Source organism: Anser anser (assembly GCF_964211835.1).
Source record: "Anser anser genome assembly, chromosome: 2".
Lineage (NCBI taxonomy): Eukaryota > Metazoa > Chordata > Aves > Anseriformes > Anatidae > Anser > Anser anser.
The window spans coordinates 44,418,105-44,439,232 of NC_139721.1; the positions used below are offsets into that span (position 1 = coordinate 44,418,105).

General features: G+C 41.7%; 1 protein-coding gene and 1 long non-coding RNA gene across 3 annotated transcripts in view; one reads left to right on the plus strand and one right to left on the minus strand.

Annotated features, from left to right (window-relative positions):
- SPIDR (scaffold protein involved in DNA repair) overlaps positions 1-21,128 on the minus strand; it is a 204,042-nt gene that overhangs the window by 91,507 nt on the left and 91,407 nt on the right. The gene's annotated exons all lie outside the window — the stretch shown is intronic.
- On the plus strand, positions 7,773-20,965 carry LOC310894152. Its single transcript, XR_014579619.1, has 3 exons — positions 7,773-8,667; positions 8,780-9,822; positions 15,770-20,965. It is a non-coding gene; the product is annotated as an uncharacterized lncRNA (long non-coding RNA).

Sequence of the window (21,128 nt, forward strand, 5' to 3'; positions counted from 1 at the left end):
TTATGCTAGGGTGCAAAGTGAGTAATCACTGTACGAGCCTCTTAACAGATCATGTTCAGGGTCTTCAGGGGAAGAAAAATAAAAAGACAACAGAAACCTTTGACACAGAATTGACGTCACTTCTGATAGCAGTGTTTTGACACCAGTCTAGCAGAGACATGTAAGCGCGGCCGTGCTGTTTGCTCTAATGCTCAGTTTCTTGCAGGTAGCTGGTCGAGAACCAGCCGGTCACAGATCTGTGAGGTACAATAAAAACAGTCTCAATCACAACATGGAGCATTGACAGCGAAGCTGGAGACGGAAAGAAGAGAAATAACACATTTCAAACCACAAAAAGAATAAAGTAGGTGAAACTCACCGCTGCCAGTGTGCTACAAAAGCATAAGAGGACAGTGCTGCCTAGAGAAATGCTTCTCCACTCCTCTGCCACAGGAGGCAGGAAAAACAGCCGGCAAGGTACCCAGAAATCAAGAGGCTAATTCTCAAAGAGTAAGATAATATACAATTGAAACTGACAGCACCTGTACAAAACTGATTCTGCTTGTCGCTGAGATGCTCCATGAAACCATTTGCAGACTGGTGCACACAGGCAGAGCCCCTGAACTGCATCCACGCACACAGGACATGGCCTGGGTGTTTCACAGAGCTCCCTTATTCCTTTGTTTTAAAGAGTTTTGCGTTTTTTGTTTGTTTGTTTATTTTTCCTTTAATTTTTGAAGCAAATAAAAAACAAATGCAAGGAGGTCAACTGAACTTACAAGGCAGGAAGTTACTAAGCTTTTTTTTTTTTGGCTAAGCTTTTAGGCCAGTCATTTACCCAGAATTACCACCAGTACGTCTCTGCTAATGGTAGAGATAGAAGCATGGCCACTAGGGCTTTTAAGCATTAATTTCTAGAATAAAAGCCGAGTCCTGCCCTTATTATATGCTTTACCACTGTTAATGTAAACAGCGCTGAACTACCGATTGATGGCAAACCCTAAGCTTTCCAAGAGGAGACAGAACCTCACAAAACCTCCTTTCGTTATGGGAAGGCAGAATGGTCAGAAATCAGTGTGGACTGGCAAGATATATTATCTGGATCGCAGATAGATCAAAGTAGCTGAAGTTCTTCGTATCAACTAAAACCTGAGCTTTGCAGGAGATCTTTGGCACACACATCTCTGAGTCAGCAAATTGCCTTCATTTGACTTTCAAAAAAGTGTTAGGGTTTATCTGCTGAGAAATCCTCCTTTTTATTTAACAGAAGGAATTAAGAAGTAATTACATTATATTTACACATTTGTAAACTATGGGTTGCCTTTTTCTAAGGGCACTGGATCCTTTAATCCTTCCTTAATCTAATCAAACAAGTGGGCAACAAATAAAGCACAAAGGGATGTGGCAGCCCAACCAAGAAGTTGCAAGGAAACAATCCAAGACTCATGTTGCTCACCAGACTAACGATGGAGGACAGGCAAAAAGATCAGTTCCAGTGGGAGCAGAGCAGTACAGGGAGCAAGACAAATACTGCTGGCTTATATTCAAAGTTACAGTGGTATAACTTACATTGCTGCAATATATTTCCACCACATACAGATATGGTCATATATCCTAAGTTTATACTCAAGGGTTTAAACACATCCATTTATGATAACACAGTGCCTCAAGCTTTAGCATCAAGCTGTGAGAAGCCTAAAAAAATATGTAGACATTTGGACAAAAAACAGCCTAAACTTACATATTAATTTTTTTAAAGGTCTGAAAGGACACAGTTATCACTGGAATTGATCTAGGAGTGTTTGGTGTCTTTTGGAGCCAAATGTTTAATAAATGCTGAAAAAAAGTCCAAAATGTTTGTTGGGGGAAAAATATCGCTTCCTCAGTAGTATGAGGAAAAAAAGACAAAGCTGAGAAAACTCTTAACTTGCTTCATATTGCAAATGTTTCACTTTTGGATAGTGACAGCTCATTACACAAACCTTTTCATCCGTTTACCAGAAGGACTTACTAAACATAAAGACGCTTCAAGCCTCGGAGAAAAGATACAAGGATGGGTTTTCCTCAAGCCACCTTCCAGGTGAATGAATTAACCACAGCATTGCATAGATGACAAGTGAAATACCACGCTCCTATTGCAGAGCTTTACTGGGAGTAGGAAAGCTGGGTATGTGGCACTGTGTCACAAGAGGGATTTCTGTTCGGGAGAAGCCGGAGCCAAGTTTCCCAGAAGTGTCAGCCAGGAGCATCAGGACTGGGCAAAGCCCCACCTCTCCTTGAGCAAGCACTGTCGACTCCACTCACAGTGGCAGGTATTAGCCCTATATTACGGATTGCTTAACTTGCTGAGGAGTTCAGGTTCTTTTTCCCCCCTTAGCAGAAAGTGTACTTGCCTAGACCAAACCCACAAACGGAAAAAAAGAGCTCTAACAACAGACATTTCTGAGCTTTCCTCCTGAAAACCAAGCCGAGTGTATACTTCACATTTTATTTTTCCAGACAAAACTCCTGGAGACAGCAGACCAAGCTGATGCACAACACTCTGTAAATCAGAATGGTTTATCTTTACTTGGAATTGGGTCAACTACCAAGGTTTAAATTATTTCTTCATCCAAGTGTCATCCAGTCACCAGCTTTGAACTTCTTAGTTCAAAACCAAGATGTCAAAAAAGGGAGCTTCCACCGCAGGAACAGTGAAAAATCCAGTGAGAGAAAACATTGTTAGGCATTTGCTTGGTTGGTAGGAGGCATGAGGAACTTTAATCAGACAACAGATAAGTATTCGCTTTTAAAAATTTCAATGACAAATGAACATAAACATGGTGTCAGTGTTATAATCCTTGATCATGTAGGATTCCCAGAAATGTGGTGATGTTTTGCTTTAACGGTAACCATAAAACAAACAAACAATTCCAAGATTCTGCGATCAGCCTACACAGACTTCTTTTCCACTATATTTTACTATTTTGTGATTAAACCTTTCCCTCTAAGTCTCGATCTTTGCAATAAACTTTTATTTCTACTTAAACTCAGATACGGTTTCCCAAACACAAGATAAAAAATCAGCTTTCCAACATCCAGAAACAAAATCTGTCTGTTGGAATATAACCCACTAAGTCACTTATTTAAAAGTACATGGCCACAAGGAGAAACCAGCAGTGATTACATTTCTTTATTCTCTACTTAGCTGTTATGAAGTAGATAAATTTATGTTTTCTTCACCGAAGTTTTAACATTTAGGCAGAAAACAAGCATATTTTTGTGTGCAAAAGGAACACTTCTAAATAAAGAAACAGTGGTGAAAATTATTTATGGTCTCTGTTTTACCTAGACTCTAGTAACTAGAGTGCTGAGTCATAAATTAAGCTGGTGCTCTGACCTTTAAAGAACAACTGAGATCATAATAAACACGCCTCAGATTTTCAGTTGAGTCCAAGCAGACAGAAGCCCCATGTCTCTTTGATATGTCTGGGGAGATGCAGTTTCTAAAAGTACACATAAAATGATTAGCAGAGTTAAAAAAAAAAAGTGAAGAACAGATACAATTCCCTTTGAATTTTCACTCTCCTCCCCTTATATATATGCATGGGTAATTTTCTGGGTTGGAGTAGAATCCACCAAAAACACGCAAAACAACGTAAGAGTAGATCAGACAGTACAATAGTTACTTGCAGCCATGCAAGACCTAGAATTTATTTTTTATTAGGCAAACTAGAGAGATTTCTTACCCAGAAGCAATAATTTTAGTGATGTGTGTCCCCTGAAGGTATGCTTGAACATAAAAAAAAAAAAAAAAATGAGGGCAGAAAAGTTAGGAACTATCTCACTTTACCTAACTTTTCCCATCGTTGTGTCATACTGCTGGTTTTTGTTTTGTTTTGAGCTGTCATCTCCATTTTCCCTCAGCCCAAACTAATCTAACCTCTTTCTCTGTAAGTCCTTCAAATCCATTATGGACTTCCTAAGGTCCGAGTGCATGACCAAGTGCTATATCTACATGGAGGCTCAATATACTTATACAGGTACCTGAGTTCATCCATGCCTTTCAAGCCCTTACCTATCAACGTGGAGTTGTGTTTCTTTGCTTTTACCAATTCAGTTACTCAACAGTGATTCTCGCTATACAGACATACTTATACCAGTATAAATACACTCATTATTCTAGTGCATTTTTTTTCCTGAACAGGGTAGACCAGAAGCTACAGTCTTCATCAGTGTAAAGCTGCTATACTACTAAACAACATATTTTATAACAAGGTCTTCTTTTTAAATTTGGATGATGCTAAGTAATGCTAAGAGGCTGCTACTCCACCTGTGTCAGCAAGTCATAACAGGTTATGGTCAACCTTCATTTAGAAGGATATAAGGAAATTCAGAAAAGAAGATAAAGAGGTCCTCTTGAAGCCCTTTCCACGTCCAGAAAAACTCTTTAGTGTAGACAAAACCAGGCAGCTGGATGATTCAGCTGAGCGTATCTAACAGCTGGCTAACCCTCAGAAGAGGGCCCAGCCCTGCTCCCCTCTTGTCTGCGGGCAGCTTCAGTGCACTAACCCAGGAAAACACCACAGAGGCGGTGGATGGTAACTGGTGGGTGCTGGAGAGCCCTGGGCAGCAGCAGGGGCTCTTTGCTCAGGAACAGCAGTGAAACACCATCGTGAAAGAATCCAGTTCGAAAGACAAAAAAAAAGTGTCCTAGCAGATGTCACAGCATAAGACAAACATCAGCGTAGCTCACTTTAGGTGCTTTTCACTGCCCCTTCCACCTAGCTAAATCATCAGCTGGACCGTAGGGCTCCCAGGAACACAGATCTTCCCTCCAGACAGGGATGATAGCAATTATCAAATACTCCAGGCTTTAACAGTAACAACAAGAACAGCAACAAAACAATAAACATCAAACGCTGTCACAGCTCTGCGTCTTGCTAAATAGGAGACGTGTTATTTACGTTATGCAATTCGGTTATAAAGCACTTTCACTCTTGCTCGTAAATCAGAAACGTCCGTGTTAGATCTGTGCAGGCTGAAATGCCTCTCAATGGCTTTAGCACATTCAGCAAAAAGGTTTGCTGTCATATCACGTGTGGAACCATGCGCTGGCCCTGGCACAGCATGCAAATGAACTCACTCACCTCCTTGGGTTTTCCCCTTTCTTTTCCCTGATCTTTAATGAGGATATCGAGCTCACAGGGAGCAGCAGCCGGGAGATTGCTCGGTACTTTCAGTGTGGGAAGGAAGCCAAAAGGCAGACACAATGACCGAATTCAGCTTTTTTAGGCAAACACACCAGAATGGCATACATCCTCCTCCGGGAAAAATGCTTCCCACCACAACTTTAACAGGAAACTTAATTCAAAACCAAGGGTGGGCTGTCCCCTCCTTCGTTTTTCATACCTGGCTATTAAAGCTGTTCTCCCACAAGATATGCCTTCCTGTTAGAAAAGCTCCAAAAATTGCTTATGACCTATTTATTTTGTCCTTATGATGACTTCATGCAATAATATTCTGAATATTACATGTGGTCTTAAATATTTGGCTTTTATATTAAAAAGTTTTGGTAAAACTACAGTTAACAGTTAAATAGAAAATAAAAATGAATGTAGCATTAGACAGTAAAACATGTATTCGTATATGAAAGCGACTCAAAGTTCACTGTGTACTTATTTACTGTTTTAAAATGTATTCCATTACACACAGACACTGTATGCTGAATTTATTTTCTATATATTCACTTAATTACACACTTAATTAGTCTTTCTTTAGCTGCTTTTAACATGGACAAATTACTTGGTTTGAGCTGAAGTTCCCCTCTTTGCTCTCAATTACAAAGTGAATTTCTCTGGCTAGTAAATACACCTGGATATGTTCTTTATTCTCACACTCTGTATAAACAAATACATCCTCAGGATGAGTCTGCACACGATTCTAGAGAGAACCAGCACAAGATTCAGAGCTCATAAAAAAGCATCTTTATTGCTCTCCCTCGATGTGGTGTTGCTGCTCTTGGAAGCTACAACAGCCTGTGACATAGCTCACCCAACCACCCTAGGAAAATTTCTATTTTTTTAATATTTTTTTTCCTCACAGCTAGTATGCCAGTTTTTCCCTAACATTAATTTAATTTACTAATAATCCAGTAAAACTGAGAAGCGCCATTATTTTCATTTTTCATATGCAGAATCAAGGCTCAGATAACTCGCTGAAGGTTAAACGGGAAGCCTGTGGCAAAAAAAAAAAAAAAAAAACAAGCGAAATTGGGAATGTAAACAGCATTTTGAACACATAGTCTATTTTTCCTCGTTTAGTAGCCTTTGGCCATACTCCTCCTTATATTACAAGGCACGCAAGCGTGTGTAGGGTGGAGAGGCAGCAGGGACGGGGATGATATTTTGATCAGGTGCCTGGCGCACATCCCGCCGTACAACACGGCCTACCATGACACAGTCGTGGCATACGAGGTCAAGGCACATGATCCTCCTCTGTCCCTCTACAGCTGCGAAGGTGACCCCGGAGGGCTCCAGCGGAGTTAAGGTTACACACGTGGACTTCAAGTTAGCTTTGCCTAAAGAGAAAGCTCTGACCCTGTGCCGCCAGTTAGGTATCTGGGCTGGCTGGCAACTCTTCTCTTGACCTCAGGATTGTGCTGACAGTATATGATAACATTTCTACATAGGTGTTTCCAAGACCTTGGAAATGTCCATTTATAGCATTACTATATTAAGAAATTTGAGGTTATTGCCCCAAATCTTTGTTCCAGGCCTCAAACTCTTCCTTACCAGTTCACAGAGGTTACAGAAAACACATATCGATTCAGAGAGCAATTATTTCCATGCGGGTTAAAACAAAACCAGAAAAAAATGAATACGTTTAAGACAAAAGTGACAGTTTTCCTTGCAGAAATTAGCAGTCCCTGGTTTGAAAACAATAAATCTGCGTTTTAGCACTTTTCCTTAAAACAGGAGAGAAAGAGGAGAGGGAGGACAGGAAGAGAAATAACCAACATAATGTTTGCTGCTGTTTACGTTCTGAAACAAAGGGAAATTAAAAAAAAAAAGATATAAAATATGACCAAGGATATAGGAAGTGATTTGTTACATAGCAGAATTTCTGGAGCCACATCCCAGCTATTAGAGACTTGGATACAAGGACAGATTATTTTAAATGAGGTTATTAGTGCTTCACTGTTAGGATACAGGGGAAGCTAAGAAGGAAGAGAAACTAAAATATTGTTTATTTTGACGATACTACATTTTGAACAGTCTGAGGGAAGGCTGTCAAGAGAAAAACTGTATATCTTAACAGCAACTGACTCAACGAGCACTCCTTATAGACAAGCAGATTCTGATCACATTGTTTATGTGAGGCAAAAACTATTTTGTTGCTTGTATTGCCCCAGTTTAAAGTCGCTTCTCTGAAAACAAATATGACACAATGAAAAACTGCTAAAAGATTCACTGAGCTATGGAATGTCCTTCCTGCTCACTCTGGCTCACTTTTCGCTTCGAAACGTAAAAGGAATGTCACGCATTTCTAAACTATGTCTGGGAGCAAAGCCTCAAGTATCACGAGCGAAAACACTGAAGCTCCTCACTGTACCAATAAAAATGCTACGTGACTTGTATTGGAGAGCGAGCTCAGATGTTTCTAAATACAGACAGTATCCATCACATGAAGGAAGAACATTAATTGCTATATTTGACGTCTTTCTTGGGAACTGCACCCCTCCTGATCAGAACAACTCTCTGGCATAGTAGTAGTTGCCAAGGCTTTCCATATCTCTGTCTTCAGTGCAGTATGTATTCTCTACAGAAAGAGGAAAACAGGAAAAGGAAAAATCTGTAAAGCGATCACCCATTCTGTATGGCACATCAATTGTTATCTCAGCCCAGTTTTTATTACCTAAGCTCACTGCAACGCTGTCTCCAGGCAATTGCACATTCACATACATATTGACAGCTCAGTTTTTCATTTGCCTAAAATAAATGCTTGTAACAACTTGTTACTTGCAGTTCTGCCATTCAGAAGAGTAAGCTCTAACAATGTGCTACGAGATGCCCGAACCCGACGGGGTCTGACGGCCCCATTGCCCTGTCCCACACACGCTTCTTGGCTCAAAGCTGGCCCCGCACAGGAGCAAGGTGAAGCCCCCAGCAGCCTGCCTGCTTCTGCTGGGAGGAAACCTCGGCACCGAAGCTAGATGCTGGGGAGATCAAGAGGCTGTGATTACTGCGGTGTGCATGCTTTACTCTATCTAGATGATACCGCTATCCTATCGCTTCACCAGAATTAAGCCTGAAAGAACCAGAAATTCCTGATTTGCACTGAGGGAGAAAAGGACCACCACCTTACTTTCCTTAGGTAACATACACAAGTCCCTCCTAGGTGTCCATATTGCAGTAGGCTTTGAACTTGTTCCTTTTTAAAGTTAATAGTATTTAAGACTGGTTTCCCCACTTATCATTCCAAGTATCTGTTTGCATATGGTACAGCACAAATTGTCAGCAATTTCTAGGGTAGCCGTGGGAATGAAAACTTACCTCTTTCAAGTTAATACATACCGGCTACAATGGAACAATGTCAGCATTTCAGCGTGGTTTTTGACGCTCCAGAAGGAAAAAGGATAAAACGGGATAATGTCCTGAACTTTATCAGCTGCAGTGATGACTACGCAGTTACCATCATCAGACTCAGGTATTTGAAAACTGAACATCCACTTTTTAAATTCTTGTTAGCGTCAGAAGAGCAGCTTAGTGTCTGGGTTATCTGTTTGTGACTGTGCATCTGTGTATATCTATGACAATAGGAATCCTCAGAACAAGCCAAACTGAAAAAGATGGATTGGTCTGATGTCTGGTCACCCACGGGTGTGTCCACACCGCTCCTTCTGTCCAGATCAGTGGTGTGCTGTTGAAGTAAGTCTCTCAATCTTCTCCATGTTTTGGTTTGGATTGTGGAGTAGTGTTCTGAGCTCACCAACTGGATTCCTTTTGGATGAAACGAAACCTGGAGTTGTGTTCTAGCTGCTAAAAGGCATTTGGTCCACCAGTACCAGACTACAGCCAGGCTGGAGTAAAACCCTACGGGGTTTTTGGTATACACATATAAAAAATCTCCTACACTGCATTCTGCTCCACAAAGCCTCTCCTACAGCATCATACACCTGCCAGTACAGGCAGATGTGTGTCAAAACTGTCAAGTTTTGTCTTGTATACACATGACCATATCTGCTTCCTTTGATAGCTTTGTTCGTTCAGAAGAACATATGACTGTGGAAGGCCAGGAACACAGAAAGACAGAAAACTTTCCCAGCTGTACATCAGCACAGACATTTTGAAATGGGCTCTGGAATCAGCAGCACAGGAAAGGGATCAGCAAGCTATCGCGTTCAGGTTTCCAGCAGTGCTAGGCAGATGGATGATCAGACTTTGGCATGCACTGAAGCTACATACTCCACAAGGCTCTACACGTGAACATGCCAATAACGAAGCCCTTTACCAGGCCTACAACCAGCAATGCAGGCACAAATCTTGACAACTGCAGATGTACTCATTTTTGGCGTACTGCTTACTGGGGCCCCAATACACGTATGGGAATCCCAGAGCAGACAAACATCACATATGACTCATTGCTACCTTGGAAGAGGCAAACCTTGATTTAGTTTTAAGTTTCAAGTGATGGTTTGTGATCCAGTTGCTAGCTCTAATTACACCACAGAATCACGATGGTAATGAAAAGAAAACAGCAAAGGAAAAAGACTAAAATGCAAAGAGAAGACTTAAAAACGGGAGAATTGAAAAGACAATTTGAAATGGGGCTGTCGGAGCTGCACACGCTCACAAAATAATGGTAAGCTATTTTTTCCTGAACTGTCTGTTCCATCTTTTTTCCTCGATCTCTTTGAAACTATTCATATATTCACTGTGTTTGTTCCTTAACATTTCTGACGAAGGCTTCTGCTATTGTTTATTAAAACTATTGGACTGGCTTAATTACACTGCTAAGGATACACAAATTCTGACTATTCATCTTTAAAGCGTCTTATTTTTTACCACCATAATCTTTTCTTTATACAGAAATAAACGTGCAATCCACTGCCTCACCCTTTTGCCCTACCCAGGAAAGAACAAATATGCAGTGCAGTTCTTGAGCCGAGTCGTTCTGAACACCAACAGAAGCTGCTACGGAGAAACTGAGCATTATCATTAATTGTCTCTTCCTGTGATCTTCATAAGTGATGATGATGATAACTACTCAACATGTACCCACAACATGGCTTGCTTGCTCTTTTTGGTTACTAACTACAATCACAAAGGAATAGCGCGTCAAGGTGACCCTAAGTGAAGGTACGAGGAGGGTGTCAGAAATTCCTCAAGATCAACAGCAAACCTGATTTGTTTAAGACAGTGCCACAGTAACAGAAAATAGCACGACAACTGGAGCATAGACACAAATCACTGAGATTTTGCACAGCTAACGAAACCGCAGTGCAACTAGCAGAAAAATCGTACCAAGGAGTGGAGCGATCAGAAAGCTACACAAGAACAGGCAGCAAGAGGAGACCAATATATCTCAGAAGTCACAAGCACACGCTGCCACAAGCAGAACGCTCTTTGCAGGGCATGTCTGCATTAAAGACAGGAACCAGCCTGTGAAGTATGATATTACTAGAAAGAACTCCTGGATTCTATTGGGGCAGATTCAATTACAAAAAGCTGACCGTAAAATGAGGAGATGTTCTTACTAAATTGATACGCGTCGTACCAACGCTTTTCCTGGAAAGCTGGACGACATTTGTGTATTCTCATTTATTTATTTATTTTCAAGAAGTTTGGGGACACTATCTTTGCGAAAAGGAATGTTCTGTGCCTCGTCCAAACCAGAAAAGGGCCAAGCAGCAGCATATTGTAGAAGGGGTTATCTGGAGTCAGGCAATCCAGTTGAGGCATGTCCACCCAGGTCGGATGACACATCAATCTAAAGGGGACACGAGCAAGGCTATTAGTTCACAGCTCTTGGCCTGAATTTTACTGACAGGTGGCTAGAATTAATGTAAGACCTATATTATTTTTCCAAGTATAGTGGCGAGTGCCAGGACACAACCAAAGAAAAGATGCTTATGCAACTCCTAAAAGGGATTATGCAGCTGCTATAAAATCTTCGAGGGAACTGGCAGATATGGCTAGAACAGCCTTCTCTTGGAGATGGGTAGCTGGCAAGGTTAGAGTCATTAGTGAAAGTGGATATGATTGAGAAATTTTGTGATATGTGTGCAGCCTACAATGGTTTCTGTCCACAAAAATCAGCAGAGGTTCACATACAAGCACTGTATTTCCATTAAAATGAGTAAGACTGGGACTTTACACAATGGTGAGCTAACAAACGAGCTCACAACTTGTCATGGGAACGGGCTAAGGTTCCACACAGCCGAGACCAACATCACTGCTGGCTCCTCTAACGCTGCCCTGCCTTCCCGGGCCCTCCTGATGCATCCATGACTCGTCTCCTCTTCATCTGGCCACACCAGCATTCCTGGACCCTCCAACAGAATGGTTTTAGATGTGTAACCCAGCAGAGAAGTATCCTTTCTCTTTGTTGTTGTCTGACGAGAATCCTGCTGGACGGGTACCATCACTCGGTCCCAGGCCAAAAACCGAGGAGGGCAGTTGAACATTATTCACCTACAAGAGGGATTCCCCAGGGAAACTGCACATCACTTATTCTCAAGCCAGCTGCTGCAGGGTTGCTATAAAAGGTCTGGAGGTTTCTTTTTGTTTTGATTTTTTTTTTTTTTGGTACGTGCAAAATCTGGTTTACGCTACAGGTTCAAAAATTATTCGTGTTGTGGTTAGAAGTCTGCAGATGATTCACGGTTACATAATTCGCTAATAAAATGTAAAAAAAAGAGCTCTGAGCTATTATTTACGCAGATGTAGAGAGCTGTGAATGACGAATAGCTGACATCAAATTTTAGACATTAGAAGCAAGCGTCAAAAGTTCTTTTACAAATTTGTATCCCATTTATGACACGCTGTGGGACAGCGCCTACAGAGATCAGTCCAAAATACTCGGTGCTTGTTCAACGCTCGAACAATACGCGCGCACAAGAACACATTAGAAAAAAAAAAAAAGTACTGGATGTAAATAAAGAGACCGAACTTTGTCCTTAGAATTTCATGACAAATTAAATTTTGAGAGGTGGTATAACTCGACATGACTCCTCCTTCTCTCTACTTTCTGGCCAACGCCAGCACAAAACAGTATATAGTGTTTTCTGTTCAGAAAGAAGGAAAACGCATGGGAAAATACTTGCGAAGTGACTGCTAAAAGCCCAAGGACAGAACCAAAGTACCAAGCTTTCATGGTGATCGCGTAATAGAGGCAATCAAATACCTGCTAGGTTTCAATTTCAACAATTGGAGCCGCCTTAGCAAGTGAGAAATACATGCCAGTAGGTGCCAATTAGTTTCAGTCCCAAATACTTCGGTATCTCCTACTCTGAAGGATATTTTGAACCACGGTGGTGGTAAAAGGCTTCTTGCATGAGCTCCTTAAGGCTCCTTTACAACAACCCATTTACTGGGGAAACAGAGAAGCGTCTGTATTTTAGCAAAACAACCTGTTTTCCAAATTCTAAAAATAGAAAAGGAAAAAAAAAATCAAAGTGTCTGTCATTTTGAAACCACGAGCAAGCATTTCACCCTAAGCAACACAGCCTCTCTCCCCCCTCCCCCTTGCTAAAAATAAAACAGTACATTACAGCAACATTTTTTGCTGCCTTCAGCCAAGAGCTCGCAGCCCTCCCCTCAGCCCAGGCTCAGCTGGAGCCCTCGCCTGCATACTGTGAGTCAGCACTTCTCAACATTGCTGGAAATTCCTCAACAAAGCATCCGCCCTGTAGCAGGAAGCGGCCTCTCCATTTCAGCCTGTACCAGGAAACGCGCAGGCGTTCACGGGCCTCACCTGAGCGCCAGGCACGGCTCGCCAAAATTCGCGCTGGGGCCGCCAGACGCTCCCCTTCCTCCGAGCTTCCCGCACCGCTCCCCAGGGAGCGTATTCCCCGCACAATCAGCTCAGCTAATTAGAAGATAAATTAAGCTTCCCAGTGATGACGGATAAGGAGAGACCAGATGGAAGAGCCACACTGGACGAGAAGGCTGGTGGGGCACCATGGTGGCACTGCAGCCACACGGGCTCTGCTAGCCAGAATCCAGCCAGGCTAGGGGCAGCCCTGCTAAATCCACCATGGGGCAGGATCTGTTCATGCCTGTGGAAATCTGAACTATTTAAAAAAAAATAATAATCCCCCTCTCGTGACTACAAAGCTGCTGTGGACTCAGGGCATCGCCACGTCTGCAAGCAGAAAGGAGATGGGATCTCAGCTGCCTCCCCCCAGCAGTCCTTGGTGTACACAGAAAACTTGGAAACCCACGTAAAACGGAGCTTTGTGCTTTCTGGGATACAGCCAGATCTGCTTGCACAGGGCACATCGTTGTCGGTGCCTTGTGCCCCTGACGCACAAAGCAGAGCTCTCTCCAGGAGCTTTCAGCGTCTCCTACTCACCAATGCCTACGAGCAGCAAGGTGGAGGCCCCGCTCTCGACAGCTGAACGTACCTTGCACTCAGGCCTCTCTTTAGCTACAAAGCGGTTATTTCACAACTGCCACCTGCGATGAGTTCAGTTCCTACGGTACCCATGTCAGAACGAGGAGCTGCGGCTCTGACAGGGACATTAAGGAGAGTTAAGGGAATAGGAAGTACTTTGCGAACAAGAGTAATTACACGTTCTGACCTCTCCAGCTCATCGTATGTATTATCCAACAACCACAAATCAAGAAGCACACTGAAGTTAATGTTGTAATGAATGTTCATTTCCAGCACAAAACATGTGTTAAAACTAACAAAGGAACAAGACAAACAGTGACCGTTTCCCTGCTTGCTCCTTGCTTTAATATCTGTGCGGCTTCCTCTCCCAGAAGAGCCGTGCCTTTTTCTGCTTTTAAACATTTGTATAAAGGAAGCTGCCTAAAGTCGGGTACAAAAATCTGTTTTTCTCGACTGTTTTTAAATACAGAGCAAAGAGATTAAAGCAAGGCAGATAGCCAAATACCTCAGCCATCACAGTCATTAATAGACGCGTTTAACATTTGTGCAGCTTTCGAATGCAGAACATCTGGTTCTAATTTCCAAGCTGGCTTTTAATAAAAGTGCCTCCCCCACAATACTTTTATTATAAAGTGTTCTTTTCCTCCTCGCATTCTCTCTCTCTCTCTCTCTCTCCCCCCCCTCCTTTTTTTTTTTTTTTCTTTTTTGGAAGCGGCTGTTCCTTCCTTCTTGCTGGAAGCCACCTGACCACTGCCAGGAAGAGGAATGCAAAACATTCCCAGGAGCAGCGCCTGACGTCAGGGCAGCGCTCCCCGCCTCGCCACCAGCGCAGCCTGGAAAGTCCAGGCCCCGCGGCCGCTGGGACCTGGGAGCAGCTGCTGCCTGCCCTCCCTCCCTCCCTCCCTCCCTCCCTCCCTCCCTGCGTCGCACGAAAACCTCCTCACCGCTCAAGGCAGGCGGCAGCGCGAGCCGTTCGGGAAGGGAGGGCAGGCACGAAGCCTTCGGACCTTAGAACTGGCCTTTTTTTTTCTTTTTTTTGCTTTTTTCTTCCCCTCCCTTTTTCTCCACCCGTTTCGGCACGGCAGCATGCTTGAGGTTTTTTTGGGGGTTGGCTGCTTTTAGGAGACTGCGTATCGTTTCTGGTGTTTACTGCTTTCCCCGCAAGAGACAGAGCTTATATAAACCTAGCAAGGGGCGAGGGTGACTCAGCCAGAAGCCCTTACGTGGGCTCAAGCCGCGCTGCGGCCGCTCCATGCATACCTTCTGCCTGCCCTAAATAGGAGTGTCTGCTTCAGACACACTTCCCATCCCCGGTGGGCTTAAATCAGCTTAGACACCAGCTTTTATGATGCTTTCCTTGTACTTCGCCTTCCTTCACGGCACTCTGCAGAAGCATGCCAAGGGAACCAGTCACGCGTCGTCGCTGGGCTGTTTGTTTTTTCCCCTGCTGTTAAGAAATTCCAGAGAGATCACGAAATGATAGCAATACCTTCATAGGTGGTGAGCTGCCCTCCTCAGAAAACATGATTTTGGAACACAATCCAATTTTTTTCTACTTTCATACAATATCCTTCTTCTAATGCACGGCAAAAAGATAGACGAGTTGGAATTTCAGCTCTGCATTTCCTTAGTTTCGTGCACATTATAGCCAAAGTAACATCTATCAGAACAAATTAACAACAAATGGTATAATTTTATGCTACTCTTAAAGTGTTAGCTAAAATTATAGATGAGAGATTCTCCATTAAATTGGTGCCAGGATGTTAACTCCGTTCAATACATTTAGTCCAGTTAGTCTACACTACTTCTGGGACAATTTCTTTAAATTCCATATGATGTCCTGCCTGGAAAAAAATCTTCACATATTTTAATAAATTACTGTAACAAAAAGAATGAGGAGGAAAAGGAACAATAGCTGGCACCAAATCTAGGATGAAGCCGAAAGAGAGTTCCCTAATTCCACCGCTCCAATTGAGCAGGAAGGAGGTAGGTGAGGGAATACAAAAAAAAAATGAGAAAAAAATCATTTCCAGAGGATGTGATTAGGGGATTCTTCAAGAAATACTTTTCTATTTCATACATTTCTAACTGTACAAAAAAAAGTTTACAAAACATAATTTCATCACTCCAAAAACAACAGAAACAACAGAACCCTAACATATGGATTTTAATTTTTTTTTTTTTTCTTCAGGAAATACAAAAAGAGCCCAAAAGAAGCCAAAACTCATCCTGAACAGGTAGGAAGTGTGACTGGCAGTACTAAAGTGTTCATAGACACTTCTTGTGTAAATATTTGGGATAAAGTGATATAAATTACTCAATGATGACTGACCACAACGACAAAATAAAGTTCTGGAAACACTAAGCAAGACAGCTGCATCATTTTCATTATTAATCATAAGTAATAAGCTATGTGCTGTTAGGGTTATTCTATCTGCTTAGCCACTGTCCCATGCATCAAGATCCAGATGACTCCAAAGCCTGCAGTTGGTCTGTCAGTCCCAGTTCCCCACCTTCTCACTCCATTTGTGGCAATTTAAGAAATACATAATGTTGTTTTTGTTGTTGTTGTCCAGAGAAGGGCAACGAAGCTGGTGAGGGGTCTGGAGAACAAGTCTTACGAGGAGCGGCTGAGGGAGCTGGGATTGTTCAGCCTGGAGAAGAGGAGGCTCAGGGGCGACCTTATCGCTCTCTATAGGTACCTTAAAGGAGGCTGTAGCGAGGTGGGGGTTGGTCTGTTCTTCCACGTGCCTGGTGAGAGCATGAGGGGGAATGGGCTAAAGTTGCGCCAGGGGAGGTTTAGGTTGGATATTAGGAAAAACTCCTTTACTGAAAGGGTTGTTAGGCATTTGAATGGACTGCCCAGGGAGGTGGTTGAGTCGCCATCCCTGGAGGTCTTTAAAAGATGTCTAGATGTAGAGCTTAGTGATATGGTTTAGTGGAGGACTTGTTAGTGTTAGGTCAGAGGTTGGACTCGGTGATCTTGGAGGTCTCTTCCAACCTAGATGACTCTGTGATTCTGTCTTCTCCAAATCTAAGGGCTTGATACTAAAAGGTCAAATAAATGCCTACCTGCTGACCAATCTCATGCTATCTATGACTTTTTTTTTAAGGAAACCTGCTCTCTGAAGAACTGCAAAGGAGGTAAACACATTGCTTTCCTGGTAAGAAACCCACAAGTGTTGGTTACACCAGCTGGCCACATCTGAGCAGCTAGAAAACCCAAAACCACTTTTCCCCCCTCTTCTCCAGAGGTCACAAATATCAAGTGGTGTATCATGTGTACTAATTGGTATTGTTGGAAAATATGACAACAGGAAGACTCACCCATTTAAATTTATAAAACTTAAAGCAGACCTGGAAAAGCACTAGTCAGCTTTATGAAGCCAATTGCATCCAGTAGCTACTGGAAAAAAAGCAGCCAATTTGTGCTGCTACACATAAAAATATAACTGCAGTTCACTGATGGCAACAGAGAGCCATCGGTATACATAACTAGTAGGAATTTTTTTTAATGTTTTGCAACAAGATGAGAGAAAATGCAAGTGCAAGAAGTTTCTATTACTGAAAAAAAAAACCAGACGCAGGAGGAAATACAAGGAAAATATTCTACTAGCCAAATAAAATAAAAAGTAGTGGAAATTAGTTAGGGATCAGTAGAACAGGTTGATTTTCAGAGCTAAAAGGCAAAGAAAGTTAAATATGTCCTCAATACCTTCTAAAATTAAGCACAAGCTAAGGTGGCTTGCAACCACTGAGGAATACTATAGATTTCTTGTTTCTTGCCATTTTTTCTTCTCTGTTCTCTCATTTATTTTATACTCTATGCAGAGAAACTTACTCAGTTATTTTTTTTTCATCCATATTTCAGGGATTTAAAAATTCTCTCCCTTTTTTTTTTCCAGAAATGATTTTTTTTAAATAAACTTCACCTTATCAAAATGTAAATATATGCAAATCATTAATAGGACACTTCTGAAAAGCAGACTTGAGAATTTCTGAAAAACGAACATTTAAAAATGTTTGAACATTTAATCTGTAGTATTAAAGTGTGGATGAGGATTAGGTATGTACAAGGTATACAAGAGGATCAGAGCTTGGGTGTGTTCTGAGCTTCCCTGAAGCTTAAATTCATTCTCTTCTTCTGTGTTTTGTCTGTTTATTCACTCTATTATTCTTTTATCACCAGGAATAGCTTTGGGATGCCAAAAGCATGAATGAAATCAATGAGAACTTCCTCCTATGTGCGTTACACTGGATTAAGCTTCAGGTATGTTTCAGGAGGCCACTCCAAGAACGAGTGACTCACAAGCCTTGTACCAAACAGCCATTGCCATCAGTCACGGACAGCTTTTTTCTCAGCAAAACCCGGTAAAAGTAGTTTGCACTCCATCTATCAGTGACAGAAGAAGTGGACAACAAAGCATAAATTAAAACTCGGAAAACTAAAGATACTTTCACATTTTTATTTTCCACCAAGAGTAACAGGGTAGTAAGAGTAATAATACATACTAGTTGTTAATTGGCAAAACCACAGCAGCTCTCTTGACTTCAGGAGGGAGCAGTATGTTTCTCTTCTGGAATTTACAGGAGCATTTAGAAACCAATGAATGCAGAGAAAGAGATCAGAAAATCAAGTAACACTCAGAGAAAGTGAGAAAAATGCCAACTCCCTTCTCCTAGTTACTTTTTCATACTTTTCTTGCTTACGCTATCAGCTCTTTGAGTGGATAACTGTTTTTTTTCCAAGATGAAAACTTTGATTGAAAACAGAGTGCCTGCAACACTCAGTGTACTTTTAACTGCGAACACTCAGAAGCAGGAGAAGAAAGCCCTTAATTTCATAGGTTTGCTCTTACATCTGGTACGTGAAACAGCCCAGATGCCAACTGCTAACAATGCACTGCCCTGTTTGCCTAAGGTTAAGAGCAGAGCTCCCTGAGAACCAAAACTCGTGTTGAGGTTCTCCCAGTACCAGCCTTCCAAACATGGCAGTTCCTTCACAGCTCCTCACCTTTGTGTACAGCCTCCACAAACTCTTTTTTGAAGTTTGCCCATACTTTTTTGAAGTACACTCCCTCTTCTTTCCTCTAGTTTTTCTTTTCCTGCATCTCCGTGTTCTGTTTCTGGCTGGAACTGGCAGTGGAATTGCTGAACAACCGATCCAAGTTGTTTTGATCCAAGCCGATCCAACTGTATTGCTGACTCAATCCTGAGAGCCTGTTCTCATCAGATTTCACTGCAGCATTCCAGATTTCAGTACCCAAAAAATTCAGATGCTTATCTAAACCAAACTTCCTGAGGGTGAACTATCCCCAGTGCTAAGACAGCAAGAGCAGGGCCGACACACACTTGAACGAGATTCCATCAGAGCACAGGAGACAGCATGCCAACTACGCTTAAAGCAATATCTACCTACATAACTTCAACTCAGTCTGACTTGGTAAATTACTGAGTTAATTGCCTTGGTATTCATATTTACATTCAAAAAAGGATACACAGATCTGAGGTCAAATCATTAAGCTGTTCCATTAAAAACTTTGTTTTAGGCAAATGGACTTCAGAAAACTTCCTTTATAATGTAAAATGGAACCATCTGTACATAAATTTTGGGACTTATTTTGATGTTAGGTTTATTGATATAATTATGTAGTTACTAAGCTGTTTACTGTTTCAGGCTCCTAATAGCTATTAGGGCTATGGTTTGGAAGGAGAAAACAAAAATTTTAAATGTGTTTATTTCCATGTTTTATACGTGCACGTAGCATCTACTTCCTTCAATGTGAAAATTTTATGAAGAAGTTTTGTCTTGATTTGCATAGCTTTGCTGCTTGGACAGCCATATTGTAATTATCACAACAGTATGAGATCTCACAGAACATTTTACTTACTGTTTAAAGAAAAGTCCAATGGATATCCCAAGATAAAATATTTCTTCATATTTACTCTATTCTTAAAGCAGTAAGATGACTGATACTGCAATTATTACAAAAAGAAATAATTACAAAAAGTTAATAGTGTGGTAATATCCCACCGTATCTTAAATTGTTCCCTGTTTGGGGTTGGAGGTTGGTTTCCCAGTTGGAATTTTTAAAAGGAAAAGCTTCCTACACAGTTCAGTAAAACAGATTTCTCAGACAAAAAGTTTTCACTTGCTTGTCATTTGAGTTGGAGAGACAGAATAGAATACTTTCTGCCAGACAAACTGCTCCAGAAACCCAATTGGTTTCTGAAAGTCTGTCTTCACCCTTTTGTAATACTAAAGAACCATTATCCAGCGTTGCATGGACAACTGCTGGACCGTTTGCACAACAGAGCGAAGAAGATTGGTGGTAGGCAAAGTGTCCACACAGCAACAGATTTTGCTATCAAGCGATCAATCTTTAAGAGCTACTGAAACAGTGCCAGAAGCCTTCAAAATACATTTAAATGCAGTAAATAGTATATTGCCCCAGTACTATATTTCCCCGACAAATATACCAATCAGGAAGAGGAGGGGGAATGACGGGAGGAGGGGGAAAACTAGATTCATTATTTAGACTCATAGAAATCATACAGGGTTAGGCACATGCACTCTGCCTTCCCCCCTTGCGAAAAACAGTAAGTAACTAGATAAGAAACCCAACAAAAAATTCATGTGTGTTGTAAAGAAATGCAGCTAAGGGGGCTGGCAATTAAAAGTTAATGTCATCCTGTTTGCTCTCTGCTTACCATAACACACATCAGTTTTTTTATTTTTTATTTTTTTCTATTTGACCTCCTACGTGCATGAAATCTTATATCTTGTCAGAGAGCCTTGGTAAGGAACACAGAATGAGAGGTTAGCCCAGTAATTAAATACGTCTGAAGGCTCCTTGATAATTTAAAATCAAGGATGGATTTATCACAGCGGAATTGAGACATAAGAGGCAAAAGGAATGGCATGGAATAACAAGCCAAAAAGCTTGCACACGTTCCCTTGAGGATGGAGAATTAGTCTTAGAATAAAATGTTAAAAAATCACAAGACACAAAAGTCTTGGAAAGGATCATTTGAAGTAGTTAGAAAGAAAAACAACTCCAGGAACGGGTCTGTTAGGCTTTCAGCAGGTTAAAAGCATGCCATAGCCAGGAGGTAGCTGTGAACAAAACCCACGGCATGCAGGAAAGTTCTCAGTTTCTCCTCTGGCAAGCTTGCTTCAAGGTTGGACTTTGTAAACATCTTGGGGGAGGGGGAGGACAAAATTACACTGCATTTTTGAAACGTTTACAAGTGTTTTGCACAAATGGAAGCTGAATTGAGGAGATCGCTTCTGCTCCCCAATCAAGAGCGGATCCCAAGGTCAAGGACAACGAGCAGGAAAAAGTCTTGAAGAATGTAGGTGGCACACTCAACAGCACCCAGCCTTCTTCAGCGTTATACAAAGAGGAAGGGGGAGAAAATAGTGTAAGCAGCGTGGTGACTGCTCATCACTACCTTCAAAACAGAAAATGCACCCGGTTATTAAAAGCAATGCAAAAACAACGGCACGCAAACCTTAACAAAACTCTCTTTTGCACACTACGGCTTGA